Genomic DNA, 15,151 nt, shown 5'->3' on the forward strand with positions numbered 1-15,151 from the left:
TCCTCTCCTCACACTGCTTCATGCTGCAGCCCCCCGGTCCTCTCCTCACACTGCTCCATGCTGCAGCCCCTCGGTCCTCTCCTCACACTGCTCCACGCTGCAGCCCCCGGTCCTCTCCTCACACTGCAGCCCCTCAGTCTTCTCTTTTCCCGCGTCTTTTCTCCAGCAGCCTATCAAAACGCAGCTTCCTTCCTGCTATCGGCTCATCGTCATTGGAGTAAAGGAGGACCCGCCCCTTCCGGTGACGTCATGATTTCATGGACTCCCCTCCATTCTCGCCGCCCCCCGGCGCTGCACACGCAGCCTCTTCCTTCACTCCGCTGCTCCTCCGTCTCCAGGCCGCCATGTTCCTCCGCGCAGGATCCGCTGCCGCCGTGTGAGGCCCAGTAAGTCCTGCACTATCCGGTCTATGTAATGGAGGATTAGCTCCGCTGTACATCTCCCAGTATGACCAGTCTATGTAATGGAGGATTAGCTCCACTGTACATCTCCCAGTATGACCGGTCTATGTAATGGAGGATTAGCTCCGCTGTACATCTCCCAGTATGACCAGTCTATGTAATGGAGGATTAGCTCCGCTGTACATCTCCCAGTATGACCAGTCTATGTAATGGAGGATTAGCTCCACTGTACATCTCCCAGTATGACCGGTCTATGTAATGGAGGATTAGCTCCACTGTATGTACATCTCCCAGTATGACCAGTCTATGTAATGGAGGATTAGCTCCACTGTACATCTCCCAGTATGACCAGTCTATGTAATGGAGGATTAGCTCCGCTGTACATCTCCCAGTATGACCGGTCTATGTAATGGAGGATTAGCTCCTCTGTACATCTCCCAGTATGACCGGTCTATGTAATGGAGGATTAGCTCCGCTGTACATCTCCCAGTATGACCAGTCTATGTAATGGAGGATTAGCTCCACTGTACATCTCCCAGTATGACCAGTCTATGTAATGGAGGATTAGCTCCACTGTACATCTCCCAGTATGACCAGTCTATGTAATGGAGGATTAGCTCCGCTGTACATCTCCCAGTATGACCAGTCTATGTAATGGAGGATTAGCTCCGCTGTACATCTCCCAGTATGACCAGTCTATGTAATGGAGGATTAGCTCCGCTGTACATCTCCCAGTATGACCGGTCTATGTAATGGAGGATTAGCTCCACTGTACATCTCCCAGTATGACCGGTCTATGTAATGGAGGATTAGCTCCGCTGTACATCTCCCAGTATGACCAGTCTATGTAATGGAGGATTAGCTCCACTGTACATCTCCCAGTATGACCGGTCTATGTAATGGAGGATTAGCTCCGCTGTACATCTCCCAGTATGACCGGTCTATGTAATGGAGGATTAGCTCCACTGTACATCTCCCAGTATGACCAGTCTATGTAATGGAGGATTAGCTCCACTGTACATCTCCCAGTATGACCGGTCTATATAATGGAGGATTAGCTCCACTGTACATCTCCCAGTATGACCGGTCTATGTAATGGAGGATTAGCTCCACTGTACATCTCCCAGTATGACCCGTCTATGTAATGGAGGATTAGCTCCGCTGTACATCTCCCAGTATGACCAGTCTATGTAATGGAGGATCAGCTCCGCTGTACATCTCCCAGTATGACCAGTCTATGTAATGGAGGATTAGCTCCTCTGTACATCTCCCAGTATGACCGGTCTATGTAATGGAGGATTAGCTCCTCTGTACATCTCCCAGTATGACCAGTCTATGTAATGGAGGATTAGCTCCGCTGTACATCTCCCAGTATGACCAGTCTATGTAATGGAGGATTAGCTCCTCTGTACATCTCCCAGTATGACCAGTCTATGTAATGGAGGATTAGCTCCTCTGTACATCTCCCAGTATGACCGGTCTATGTAATGGAGGATTAGCTCCACTGTACATCTCCCAGTATGACCGGTCTATGTAATGGAGGATTAGCTCCACTGTACATCTCCCAGTATGACCAGTCTATGTAATGGAGGATTAGCTCCGCTGTACATCTCCCAGTATGACCGGTCTATATAATGGAGGATTAGCTCCACTGTACATCTCCCAGTATGACCGGTCTATGTAATGGAGGATTAGCTCCGCTGTACATCTCCCAGTATGACCGGTCTATGTAATGGAGGATTAGCTCCACTGTACATCTCCCAGTATGACCAGTCTATGTAATGGAGGATTAGCTCCGCTGTACATCTCCCAGTATGACCGGTCTATGTAATGGAGGATTAGCTCCACTGTACATCTCCCAGTATGACCAGTCTATGTAATGGAGGATTAGCTCCACTGTACATCTCCCAGTATGACCAGTCTATGTAATGGAGGATTAGCTCCGCTGTACATCTCCCAGTATGACCAGTCTATGTAATGGAGGATTAGCTCCGCTGTACATCTCCCAGTATGACCAGTCTATGTAATGGAGGATTAGCTCCGCTGTACATCTCCCAGTATGACCGGTCTATGTAATGGAGGATTAGCTCCACTGTACATCTCCCAGTATGACCGGTCTATGTAATGGAGGATTAGCTCCGCTGTACATCTCCCAGTATGACCAGTCTATGTAATGGAGGATTAGCTCCACTGTACATCTCCCAGTATGACCAGTCTATGTAATGGAGGATTAGCTCCGCTGTACATCTCCCAGTATGACCGGTCTATGTAATGGAGGATTAGCTCCGCTGTACATCTCCCAGTATGACCGGTCTATGTAATGGAGGATTAGCTCCACTGTACATCTCCCAGTATGACCAGTCTATGTAATGGAGGATTAGCTCCACTGTACATCTCCCAGTATGACCGGTCTATATAATGGAGGATTAGCTCCACTGTACATCTCCCAGTATGACCGGTCTATGTAATGGAGGATTAGCTCCACTGTACATCTCCCAGTATGACCCGTCTATGTAATGGAGGATTAGCTCCGCTGTACATCTCCCAGTATGACCAGTCTATGTAATGGAGGATCAGCTCCGCTGTACATCTCCCAGTATGACCAGTCTATGTAATGGAGGATTAGCTCCTCTGTACATCTCCCAGTATGACCGGTCTATGTAATGGAGGATTAGCTCCTCTGTACATCTCCCAGTATGACCAGTCTATGTAATGGAGGATTAGCTCCGCTGTACATCTCCCAGTATGACCAGTCTATGTAATGGAGGATTAGCTCCTCTGTACATCTCCCAGTATGACCAGTCTATGTAATGGAGGATTAGCTCCTCTGTACATCTCCCAGTATGACCGGTCTATGTAATGGAGGATTAGCTCCACTGTACATCTCCCAGTATGACCGGTCTATGTAATGGAGGATTAGCTCCACTGTACATCTCCCAGTATGACCAGTCTATGTAATGGAGGATTAGCTCCGCTGTACATCTCCCAGTATGACCGGTCTATATAATGGAGGATTAGCTCCACTGTACATCTCCCAGTATGACCGGTCTATGTAATGGAGGATTAGCTCCGCTGTACATCTCCCAGTATGACCGGTCTATGTAATGGAGGATTAGCTCCACTGTACATCTCCCAGTATGACCAGTCTATGTAATGGAGGATTAGCTCCGCTGTACATCTCCCAGTATGACCGGTCTATATAATGGAGGATTAGCTCCGCTGTACATCTCCCAGTATGACCAGTCTATGTAATGGAGGATTAGCTCCACTGTACATCTCCCAGTATGACCGGTCTATGTAATGGAGGATTAGCTCCTCTGTACATCTCCCAGTATGACCAGTCTATGTAATGGAGGATTAGCTCCACTGTACATCTCCCAGTATGACCGGTCTATGTAATGGAGGATTAGCTCCACTGTACATCTCCCAGTATGACCAGTCTATGTAATGGAGGATTAGCTCCGCTGTACATCTCCCAGTATGACCGGTCTATGTAATGGAGGATTAGCTCCACTGTACATCTCCCAGTATGACCAGTCTATGTAATGGAGGATTAGCTCCACTGTACATCTCCCAGTATGACCAGTCTATGTAATGGAGGATTAGCTCCACTGTACATCTCCCAGTATGACCAGTCTATGTAATGGAGGATTAGCTCCACTGTACATCTCCCAGTATGACCGGTCTATGTAATGGAGGATTAGCTCCACTGTACATCTCCCAGTATGACCGGTCTATGTAATGGAGGATTAGCTCCGCTGTACATCTCCCAGTATGACCGGTCTATGTAATGGAGGATTAGCTCCGCTGTACATCTCCCAGTATGACCGGTCTATGTAATGGAGGATTAGCTCCGCTGTACATCTCCCAGTATGACCGGTCTATGTAATGGAGGATTAGCTCCACTGTACATCTCCCAGTATGACCGGTCTATGTAATGGAGGATTAGCTCCGCTGCACATCTCCCAGTATGACCGGTCTATGTAATGGAGGATTAGCTCCGCTGCACATCTCCCAGTATGACCGGTCTATGTAATGGAGGATTAGCTCCGCTGTACATCTCCCAGTATGACCCGTCTATGTAATGGAGGATTAGCTCCACTGTACATCTCCCAGTATGACCGGTCTATGTAATGGAGGATTAGCTCCACTGTACATCTCCCAGTATGACCGGTCTATGTAATGGAGGATTAGCTCCGCTGCACATCTCCCAGTATGACCGGTCTATGTAATGGAGGATTAGCTCCGCTGCACATCTCCCAGTATGACCGGTCTATGTAATGGAGGATTAGCTCCACTGTACATCTCCCAGTATGACCGGTCTATGTAATGGAGGATTAGCTCCGCTGTACATCTCCCAGTATGACCAGTCTATATAATGGAGGATTAGCTCCGCTGCACATCTCCCAGTATGACCGGTCTATGTAATGGAGGATTAGCTCCGCTGTACATCTCCCAGTATGACCAGTCTATGTAATGGAGGATTAGCTCCACTGTACATCTCCCAGTATGACCGGTCTATGTAATGGAGGATTAGCTCCACTGTACATCTCCCAGTATGACCAGTCTATGTAATGGAGGATTAGCTCCACTGTACATCTCCCAGTATGACCGGTCTATGTAATGGAGGATTAGCTCCACTGTACATCTCCCAGTATGACCGGTCTATGTAATGGAGGATTAGCTCCGCTGTACATCTCCCAGTATGACCGGTCTATATAATGGAGGATTAGCTCCGCTGCACATCTCCCAGTATGACCAGTCTATGTAATGGAGGATTAGCTCCACTGTACATCTCCCAGTATGACCGGTCTATGTAATGGAGGATTAGCTCCGCTGTACATCTCCCAGTATGACCAGTCTATGTAATGGAGGATTAGCTCCACTGTACATCTCCCAGTATGACCGGTCTATGTAATGGAGGATTAGCTCCGCTGTACATCTCCCAGTATGACCAGTCTATGTAATGGAGGATTAGCTCCACTGTACATCTCCCAGTATGACCGGTCTATGTAATGGAGGATTAGCTCCACTGTACATCTCCCAGTATGACCAGTCTATGTAATGGAGGATTAGCTCCACTGTACATCTCCCAGTATGACCGGTCTATGTAATGGAGGATTAGCTCCGCTGTACATCTCCCAGTATGACCGGTCTATGTAATGGAGGATTAGCTCCGCTGTACATCTCCCAGTATGACCGGTCTATATAATGGAGGATTAGCTCCACTGTACATCTCCCAGTATGACCAGTCTATATAATGGAGGATTAGCTCCACTGTACATCTCCCAGTATGACCGGTCTATGTAATGGAGGATTAGCTCCTCTGTACATCTCCCAGTATGACCGGTCTATGGAGGATTAGCTCCACTGTACATCTCCCAGTATGACCGGTCTATGTAATGGAGGATTAGCTCCACTGTACATCTCCCAGTATGACCGGTCTATGTAATGGAGGATTAGCTCCACTGTACATCTCCCAGTATGACCGGTCTATGTAATGGAGGATTAGCTCCGCTGTACATCTCCCAGTATGACCAGTCTATGTAATGGAGGATTAGCTCCGCTGTACATCTCCCAGTATGACCGGTCTATGTAATGGAGGATTAGCTCCGCTGTACATCTCCCAGTATGACCGGTCTATGTAATGGAGGATTAGCTCCGCTGTACATCTCCCAGTATGACCGGTCTATGTAATGGAGGATTAGCTCCACTGTACATCTCCCAGTATGACCGGTCTATGTAATGGAGGATTAGCTCCGCTGTACATCTCCCAGTATGACCAGTCTATGTAATGGAGGATTAGCTCCGCTGTACATCTCCCAGTATGACCGGTCTATGTAATGGAGGATTAGCTCCGCTGTACATCTCCCAGTATGACCGGTCTATGTAATGGAGGATTAGCTCCACTGTACATCTCCCAGTATGACCGGTCTATGTAATGGAGGATTAGCTCCGCTGTACATCTCCCAGTATGACCAGTCTATGTAATGGAGGATTAGCTCCGCTGTACATCTCCCAGTATGACCGGTCTATATAATGGAGGATTAGCTCCACTGTACATCTCCCAGTATGACCGGTCTATGTAATGGAGGATTAGCTCCGCTGTACATCTCCCAGTATGACCGGTCTATGTAATGGAGGATTAGCTCCGCTGTACATCTCCCAGTATGACCGGTCTATGTAATGGAGGATTAGCTCCGCTGTACATCTCCCAGTATGACCAGTCTATGTAATGGAGGATTAGCTCCGCTGTACATCTCCCAGTATGACCGGTCTATGTAATGGAGGATTAGCTCCGCTGTACATCTCCCAGTATGACCGGTCTATGTAATGGAGGATTAGCTCCGCTGTACATCTCCCAGTATGACCGGTCTATGTAATGGAGGATTAGCTCCGCTGTACATCTCCCAGTATGACCGGTCTATGTAATGGAGGATTAGCTCCGCTGTACATCTCCCAGTATGACCAGTCTATGTAATGGAGGATTAGCTCCGCTGTACATCTCCCAGTATGACCGGTCTATGTAATGGAGGATTAGCTCCACTGTACATCTCCCAGTATGACCGGTCTATGTAATGGAGGATTAGCTCCGCTGTACATCTCCCAGTATGACCGGTCTATGTAATGGAGGATTAGCTCCGCTGTACATCTCCCAGTATGACCAGTCTATGTAATGGAGGATTAGCTCCACTGTACATCTCCCAGTATGACCGGTCTATGTAATGGAGGATTAGCTCCGCTGTACATCTCCCAGTATGACCGGTCTATGTAATGGAGGATTAGCTCCGCTGTACATCTCCCAGTATGACCAGTCTATGTAATGGAGGATTAGCTCCGCTGTACATCTCCCAGTATGACCAGTCTATGGAGGATTAGCTCCGCTGCACATCTCCCAGTATGACCAGTCTATGTAATGGAGGATTAGCTCCTCTGTACATCTCCCAGTATGACCGGTCTATGTAATGGAGGATTAGCTCCACTGTACATCTCCCAGTATGACCGGTCTATGTAATGGAGGATTAGCTCCGCTGTACATCTCCCAGTATGACCGGTCTATGTAATGGAGGATTAGCTCCGCTGTACATCTCCCAGTATGACCAGTCTATGTAATGGAGGATTAGCTCCGCTGCACATCTCCCAGTATGACCGGTCTATGGAGGATTAGCTCCACTGTACATCTCCCAGTATGACCAGTCTATGTAATGGAGGATTAGCTCCGCTGTACATCTCCCAGTATGACCAGTCTATGTAATGGAGGATTAGCTCCACTGTACATCTCCCAGTATGACCAGTCTATGTAATGGAGGATTAGCTCCGCTGTACATCTCCCAGTATGACCAGTCTATGTAATGGAGGATTAGCTCCACTGTACATCTCCCAGTATGACCGGTCTATGTAATGGAGGATTAGCTCCGCTGTACATCTCCCAGTATGACCAGTCTATGTAATGGAGGATTAGCTCCGCTGTACATCTCCCAGTATGACCAGTCTATGTAATGGAGGATTAGCTCCACTGTACATCTCCCAGTATGACCAGTCTATGTAATGGAGGATTAGCTCCGCTGTACATCTCCCAGTATGACCAGTCTATGTAATGGAGGATTAGCTCCGCTGTACATCTCCCAGTATGACCGGTCTATGTAATGGAGGATTAGCTCCGCTGTACATCTCCCAGTATGACCAGTCTATGGAGGATTAGCTCCGCTGCACATCTCCCAGTATGACCAGTCTATGTAATGGAGGATTAGCTCCTCTGTACATCTCCCAGTATGACCGGTCTATGTAATGGAGGATTAGCTCCACTGTACATCTCCCAGTATGACCGGTCTATGTAATGGAGGATTAGCTCCGCTGTACATCTCCCAGTATGACCAGTCTATGTAATGGAGGATTAGCTCCACTGTACATCTCCCAGTATGACCAGTCTATGTAATGGAGGATTAGCTCCGCTGTACATCTCCCAGTATGACCGGTCTATGTAATGGAGGATTAGCTCCGCTGTACATCTCCCAGTATGACCGGTCTATGTAATGGAGGATTAGCTCCGCTGTACATCTCCCAGTATGACCGGTCTATGTAATGGAGGATTAGCTCCACTGTACATCTCCCAGTATGACCGGTCTATGTAATGGAGGATTAGCTCCGCTGTACATCTCCCAGTATGACCCGTCTATGTAATGGAGGATTAGCTCCACTGTACATCTCCCAGTATGACCAGTCTATGTAATGGAGGATTAGCTCCTCTGTACATCTCCCAGTATGACCAGTCTATGTAATGGAGGATTAGCTCCGCTGTACATCTCCCAGTATGACCAGTCTATGTAATGGAGGATTAGCTCCGCTGTACATCTCCCAGTATGACCGGTCTATGTAATGGAGGATTAGCTCCGCTGTACATCTCCCAGTATGACCGGTCTATGTAATGGAGGATTAGCTCCACTGTACATCTCCCAGTATGACCGGTCTATGTAATGGAGGATTAGCTCCACTGTACATCTCCCAGTATGACCGGTCTATGTAATGGAGGATTAGCTCCACTGTACATCTCCCAGTATGACCAGTCTATGTAATGGAGGATCAGCTCCGCTGTACATCTCCCAGTATGACCAGTCTATGTAATGGAGGATTAGCTCCACTGTACATCTCCCAGTATGACCGGTCTATGGAGGATTAGCTCCGCTGTACATCTCCCAGTATGACCAGTCTATGTAATGGAGGATTAGCTCCGCTGTACATCTCCCAGTATGACCGGTCTATGTAATGGAGGATTAGCTCCACTGTACATCTCCCAGTATGACCGGTCTATGTAATGGAGGATTAGCTCCACTGTATGTACATCTCCCAGTATGACCAGTCTATGTAATGGAGGATTAGCTCCGCTGTACATCTCCCAGTATGACCGGTCTATGTAATGGAGGATTAGCTCCGCTGTACATCTCCCAGTATGACCGGTCTATGTAATGGAGGATTAGCTCCACTGTACATCTCCCAGTATGACCAGTCTATGTAATGGAGGATTAGCTCCGCTGTACATCTCCCAGTATGACCGGTCTATGTAATGGAGGATTAGCTCCGCTGTACATCTCCCAGTATGACCAGTCTATGTAATGGAGGATTAGCTCCGCTGTACATCTCCCAGTATGACCAGTCTATGTAATGGAGGATTAGCTCCGCTGTACATCTCCCAGTATGACCGGTCTATGTAATGGAGGATTAGCTCCGCTGTACATCTCCCAGTATGACCAGTCTATGTAATGGAGGATTAGCTCCGCTGTACATCTCCCAGTATGACCGGTCTATGTAATGGAGGATTAGCTCCTCTGTACATCTCCCAGTATGACCGGTCTATGTAATGGAGGATTAGCTCCGCTGTACATCTCCCAGTATGACCGGTCTATGTAATGGAGGATTAGCTCCGCTGTACATCTCCCAGTATGACCAGTCTATGTAATGGAGGATTAGCTCCGCTGTACATCTCCCAGTATGACCAGTCTATGTAATGGAGGATTAGCTCCACTGTACATCTCCCAGTATGACCGGTCTATGTAATGGAGGATTAGCTCCGCTGTACATCTCCCAGTATGACCAGTCTATGTAATGGAGGATTAGCTCCACTGTACATCTCCCAGTATGACCAGTCTATGTAATGGAGGATTAGCTCCGCTGTACATCTCCCAGTATGACCAGTCTATGTAATGGAGGATTAGCTCCTCTGTACATCTCCCAGTATGACCAGTCTATGGAGGATTAGCTCCGCTGTACATCTCCCAGTATGACCGGTCTATGTAATGGAGGATTAGCTCCGCTGTACATCTCCCAGTATGACCGGTCTATGTAATGGAGGATTAGCTCCGCTGTACATCTCCCAGTATGACCCGTCTATGTTATGTAATGGAGGATTAGCTCCACTGTACATCTCCCAGTATGACCGGTCTATGTAATGGAGGATTAGCTCCACTGTACATCTCCCAGTATGACCAGTCTATGTAATGGAGGATTAGCTCCGCTGTACATCTCCCAGTATGACCAGTCTACATTACAGACTAATAATAGACACGTTACCTTCGGATGGACATTGGTGAATTATCAGCGGTTTTCTGTGAGAATTCCATCGTATAATTCTGTAGGTTTCCATCCTCTCGGCCTCCAGTTACAATCATGGCTGCAGTTCACTGAGGGATGAACAGATTCTCCTCATCCTGGATTCTCTGCCGCTTCTCACAGGTTCCCACAGGTCTGTACCTGCCGGCAGCGTTCATCTATCTCTGGGGCGCTAGTATATACATATATACATAATTGTCTGTCTGTCCTTCTGTCTGTAACGGTTATTCGTTCGCTGATTGGTCTCGGCAGCTGCCTGTCATGGCTGCCGCGACCAATCAGCGACGCGCAGAGTCCGGAAGAAAATGGCCGCTCCTTCCTCCCCGCACTGACTGCCCGGCGCCCGCATACACCTCACCGCTCACACAGGGTTAATGCCCGCGATAACGCACTCCGTTACCGCTGCTATTAACCCCGTGTGACCAAGTTTTTTTTACTATTGACGCGGCCTATGCAGCACCAATAGTAAAAAACATCTAATGTTATAAATAATTTAAAAGATTAAATACTCACCTACGCCGCCTTTCGCGCTCCGCGTGACAAAACCGCCACGTTCCGTTGCCACAGATCGTCTGGCAGAAGGACCTGCCGTGACGTCACGGTCATGTGACCGCGACGTCATCCCAGGCCCTGCGCGACCAGGCTGGGACCGGAAACCGCCGCCTGTACCTCGCACAGGCGACAGAACTACAAGGGGACCTCGGATCGGAAGGTGAGTATGTGTTTTTTTTTTTTTTTTAACCGTGCACATACCTGGCTAGCCAGTATACTATGTGGCTGGGCAATATACTACGTGGCTCTGTGCTGTATACTACGTGGCTGGGCAATATACTACATGCCTGTATACTACGTGCCTCTGGGCTGTATATTACATCGCTGTGCACTATACTACGTGGCTGGGCAATATACTACGTGGATATGCATACTCTAGAATACCCAATGCATTTGCATTGGGCCACCATCTAGTATATATATATATATATAAAGCTGAATGTGTGTGTATGTACAAAATTTTGCACAGTCTCACGTCTGGACCCCGAGAGCGTCATAGGCTATATTGTGAGGCGAAATTTTAACCCCGCGCTTTCCAATTCACCAAACAATTTTGCCCCTATCTACATAATGGGGAAAAAGTGAAAGGAAAAGTGTTGGAGGCGTCGCAGCTACAGCCACAAAATTTTGCACAGTCACACGTCTGGACCCTGAGAGCGTCATAGGCTATGTTGTGAGGTGAAATTTTAACTCCGTGCTTTCCAATTCACCAAACAATTTTTCCCCTATCTACATAATGGGGAAAAGTGAATGGAAAAGTGTTGGAGGCAAATTGACAGCTGCCAGATGTGAACAAGTGGGACTTAAAGATTGAGAGCGATGGCGCCAAGGAGTATATACCGATCAGTTGCTAAGGTGGGCCCCCGACATGGCATACTCACCACACACGGGGATATGAACACACACACAAAATGCGCCACAAACTACAATGTGCTTGAACACATATACCACCCTCAGCACACATTTCACCACACATACACCAACCTCGCCACATAAAAGTCGAAACACAAAAGTTGCCGCTCAAAACTCGCCACATGCAAAACTACGCTCACGTAAAACTCGCCACACGTGCAAAACTCACCTCATGGAAAACTCGCCACATGCAAAACTTGCACACGCAGAAAAATTGCCACATGCACAAAATTTGCAACACATGCAAAAGTTGCCTCACACAAAACTTGCACATACTCAGAAGGCACCAGACATAAAACTCACCACGCGCAAAACTCGCCATGCGCAAAACTTGCTGCACACAACTTGCTACACTAACCTGTTACATGCAACTCGACACACAAAAAGTTGCTACACGCATGTTGCCACACAAAACTCATCTCACAAGTCGCTACATGCATGTCGCCACACACAACTCAACACACACAACTTGACAAACGAAACTCGCCCTAAAACACACACAAGTCTGGTATTAGCCATCAAAAATAAAAATCTGATTAATAAGCAGACAAACTACAAGAGCAACAAATGTACCATATAGGAAATACGGCAGCTGTCAGTCACATGACCTGTCTATTATGTGTATGTGTGAGCTAATATATACTGCCAGGGGGAGGGCTTCCTGTTGGCTGGGGATTTATCAGGCTGCCAATTTATCTCACAAATACTGAGGTAAAAATACTGAGCAAATAACGTGTTAACGAGGTCTAATACAGGAGATCACACAGGTATATACTATATACAGGGGAGATGACACACAAATATATACTATATACAGGAGAGATAACACACAGGTATATACTATATAGAGGAGGAGATGACCTACAGGTACATACTATATACAGGAGGAGATGACACACAGGTATATACTATATACAGGAGCAGATTACCTACAGGTATATACTATATACAGGAGGAGATGACATACAGGTATATGCTATATATAGAAGATGACATACAGGTATATACTATATACAGGAGGAGATGACACACAGATATATACTATATACAGGGGAGATGACACAGGTATATATTATATACAGGAGGAGATGACATACAGGTATATACTATATATAGAAGGAGATGACATACAGGTATATACTATATACAGGGGAGATGACACACAGCAGGTATATACTATATACAGGGGAGATGACATACAGGTATATACTATATACAGGAGATGACATACAGGTATATACTATATATAAGGGAGATGACAAACATGTATATACTGAGGTGAAAATGAAAAGGTGTGAGTGCAAAATGAGAGGAGTGAGGGAAAATAGTGGAGTGATCGGAAAATGACAGATGTGAGGTCGAAATGACAAGTGTTAGGGGGGAATGAGAGGTGTGAGGGAGAAAATGAGAGATGTGAGGGGGAAAATTAAAGATGTGATTGGGAAAATGAGAGGCGTGATGTGAAAATAAGAGAAGTGAGGTGCTATAACTAACCACAGATATTTACTATACCCAGGCAACGCCGGGCTCTTCAGCTAATATATATATATATATATCTCTCTCTATCTCTCTATCCAGGGCAGCACGGTGGCTCAGTCGTTAGCACTGCAGAGCTGGAGTCCTGGGTTCAAATTCCAACAAGGACATCTGTAGGGAGTCGGTATGTTCTCCCAGTGTTTGCGTGGGTTTCCTCTGGGTTCTCCAGTTTACTCCCACATTCCAAAGACCTACTGATAGGAAATAGATTGTGAGTCCCGATGGGGACAGTGATGATAACGAACCTGAAGACTCGCCTCTTCCGACAAGCCTACAGCCTGCAGTGATCCTGAAGTTACTGAACCGCCGCACAACCTGCCCTACCCTCTCCTAGTGTTTCATCACCCATCCCCTGCAGACTAGTTTCTCCGGGCTGTGCCGAGTTGCATAGGGAGCGTTAGGCGCAATCCACGGCTGCCTCTAGTGTGTGTTGGAGAGGATTAGGGATTGCGGTCAGCAGAGTTTCCACGTCTCAGAGCTCGTTCTATGTTTTTGGGTTATTGTCAGGTCACTGTATGTGCTCTGGCTTCTATGTCCATTGTGGTACTGAATTGCCTTATCATAACAGATCGGGGCCTTAGTTACAGGATCCATCAGTCACTGACGTCTCATCGATGTGATCGGAGCCTTAGTTACGGGATCCATCGGTCGTGGTCGGTGATGTCTTGTAGATGTGATCGGTGCCTTAGTTACAGGATCCATTGGTCGATGACATCTTGTAGATGTGATCGGAGTCTTAGTTACAGGATCCATCGGTCGTGGTCGGTTACGTCTTGTAGATGTGATCGGAGCCTTAGTTGCAGGATCCATCGGTCGTGGTCGGTGACGTCTTGTAGATGTGATCGGAGCCTTAGTTACAGGATCCATCGGTCGTGGTTGGTGACGTCTTGTAGATGTGATCGGAGCCTTAGTTACAGGATCCATCGGTCGTGGTCGGTGACGTCCTGTAGATGTGATCGGAACCTTAGTTACAGGATCCATCGGTCGTGGTTGGTGACGTCTTGTAGATGTGATCGGAGCCTTAGTTACAGGATCCATCGGTCGTGGTCGGTGACGTCTTGTAGATGTGATCGGAGCCTTAGTTACAGGATCCATCGGTCGTGGTTGGTGACGTCTTGTAGATGTGATCGGAGCCTTAGTTACAAGATCCATCGGTCGTGGTCGGTGACGTCCTGTAGATGTGATCGGAACCTTAGTTACAGGATCCAACTGTTGTGGTCGGTGACGTCTTTTAGATGTGATCAGAGCCTTAGTTACAGGATCCATCGGTCGTGGTCGTGACGTCTTGTAGATGTGATCGGAGCCTTAGTTACAGGATCCATCGGTCGTGACGTCTTTTAGATGTGATCGGAGCCTTAGTTACAGGATCCATCGGTCGTGGTCAGTGACGTCTTGTAGATGTGATCGGAGACTTAGTTACAGGATCCATCGGTCGTGGTCGGTGACGTCTTGTAGATGTGATCGGAGCCTTAGTTACAGGATCCATCGGTCATGGCCGGTGACGTCTTGTAGATGTGCTTGGAGCCTTAAGGTACCTTCACATTTAGCGACGCTGCAGCGATCCAGACAACGATCCGGATCGCTGCAGCGTCGCTGTTTAGTCGCTGGAGAGCTGTCACACAGACAGCTCTCCAGCGACCAACGAT

The 15,151-nt window shown here is 47.4% G+C and overlaps 1 protein-coding gene across 3 annotated transcripts in view; it reads left to right on the plus strand.

Moving 5' to 3' along the window:
• Positions 1-222: 222 nt before the first annotated feature.
• LOC138657416 (zinc finger protein 665-like) overlaps positions 223-15,151 on the plus strand; it is a 40,641-nt gene continuing 25,712 nt past the window's right edge. The window contains exons 1-2 of one of the 3 annotated variants that reach the window (XM_069745193.1): positions 223-386; positions 13,548-13,629. The gene's annotated coding sequence lies outside the window, so the exon portion shown is untranslated. Of the gene's footprint in view, positions 387-9,791; positions 10,639-13,547; positions 13,630-15,151 lie in introns of those variants that run through there. The other 2 variants (XM_069745195.1, XM_069745194.1) reach the window with 2 other exon arrangements.

Source organism: Ranitomeya imitator, chromosome 1 (assembly GCF_032444005.1).
Source record: "Ranitomeya imitator isolate aRanImi1 chromosome 1, aRanImi1.pri, whole genome shotgun sequence".
Lineage (NCBI taxonomy): Eukaryota > Metazoa > Chordata > Amphibia > Anura > Dendrobatidae > Ranitomeya > Ranitomeya imitator.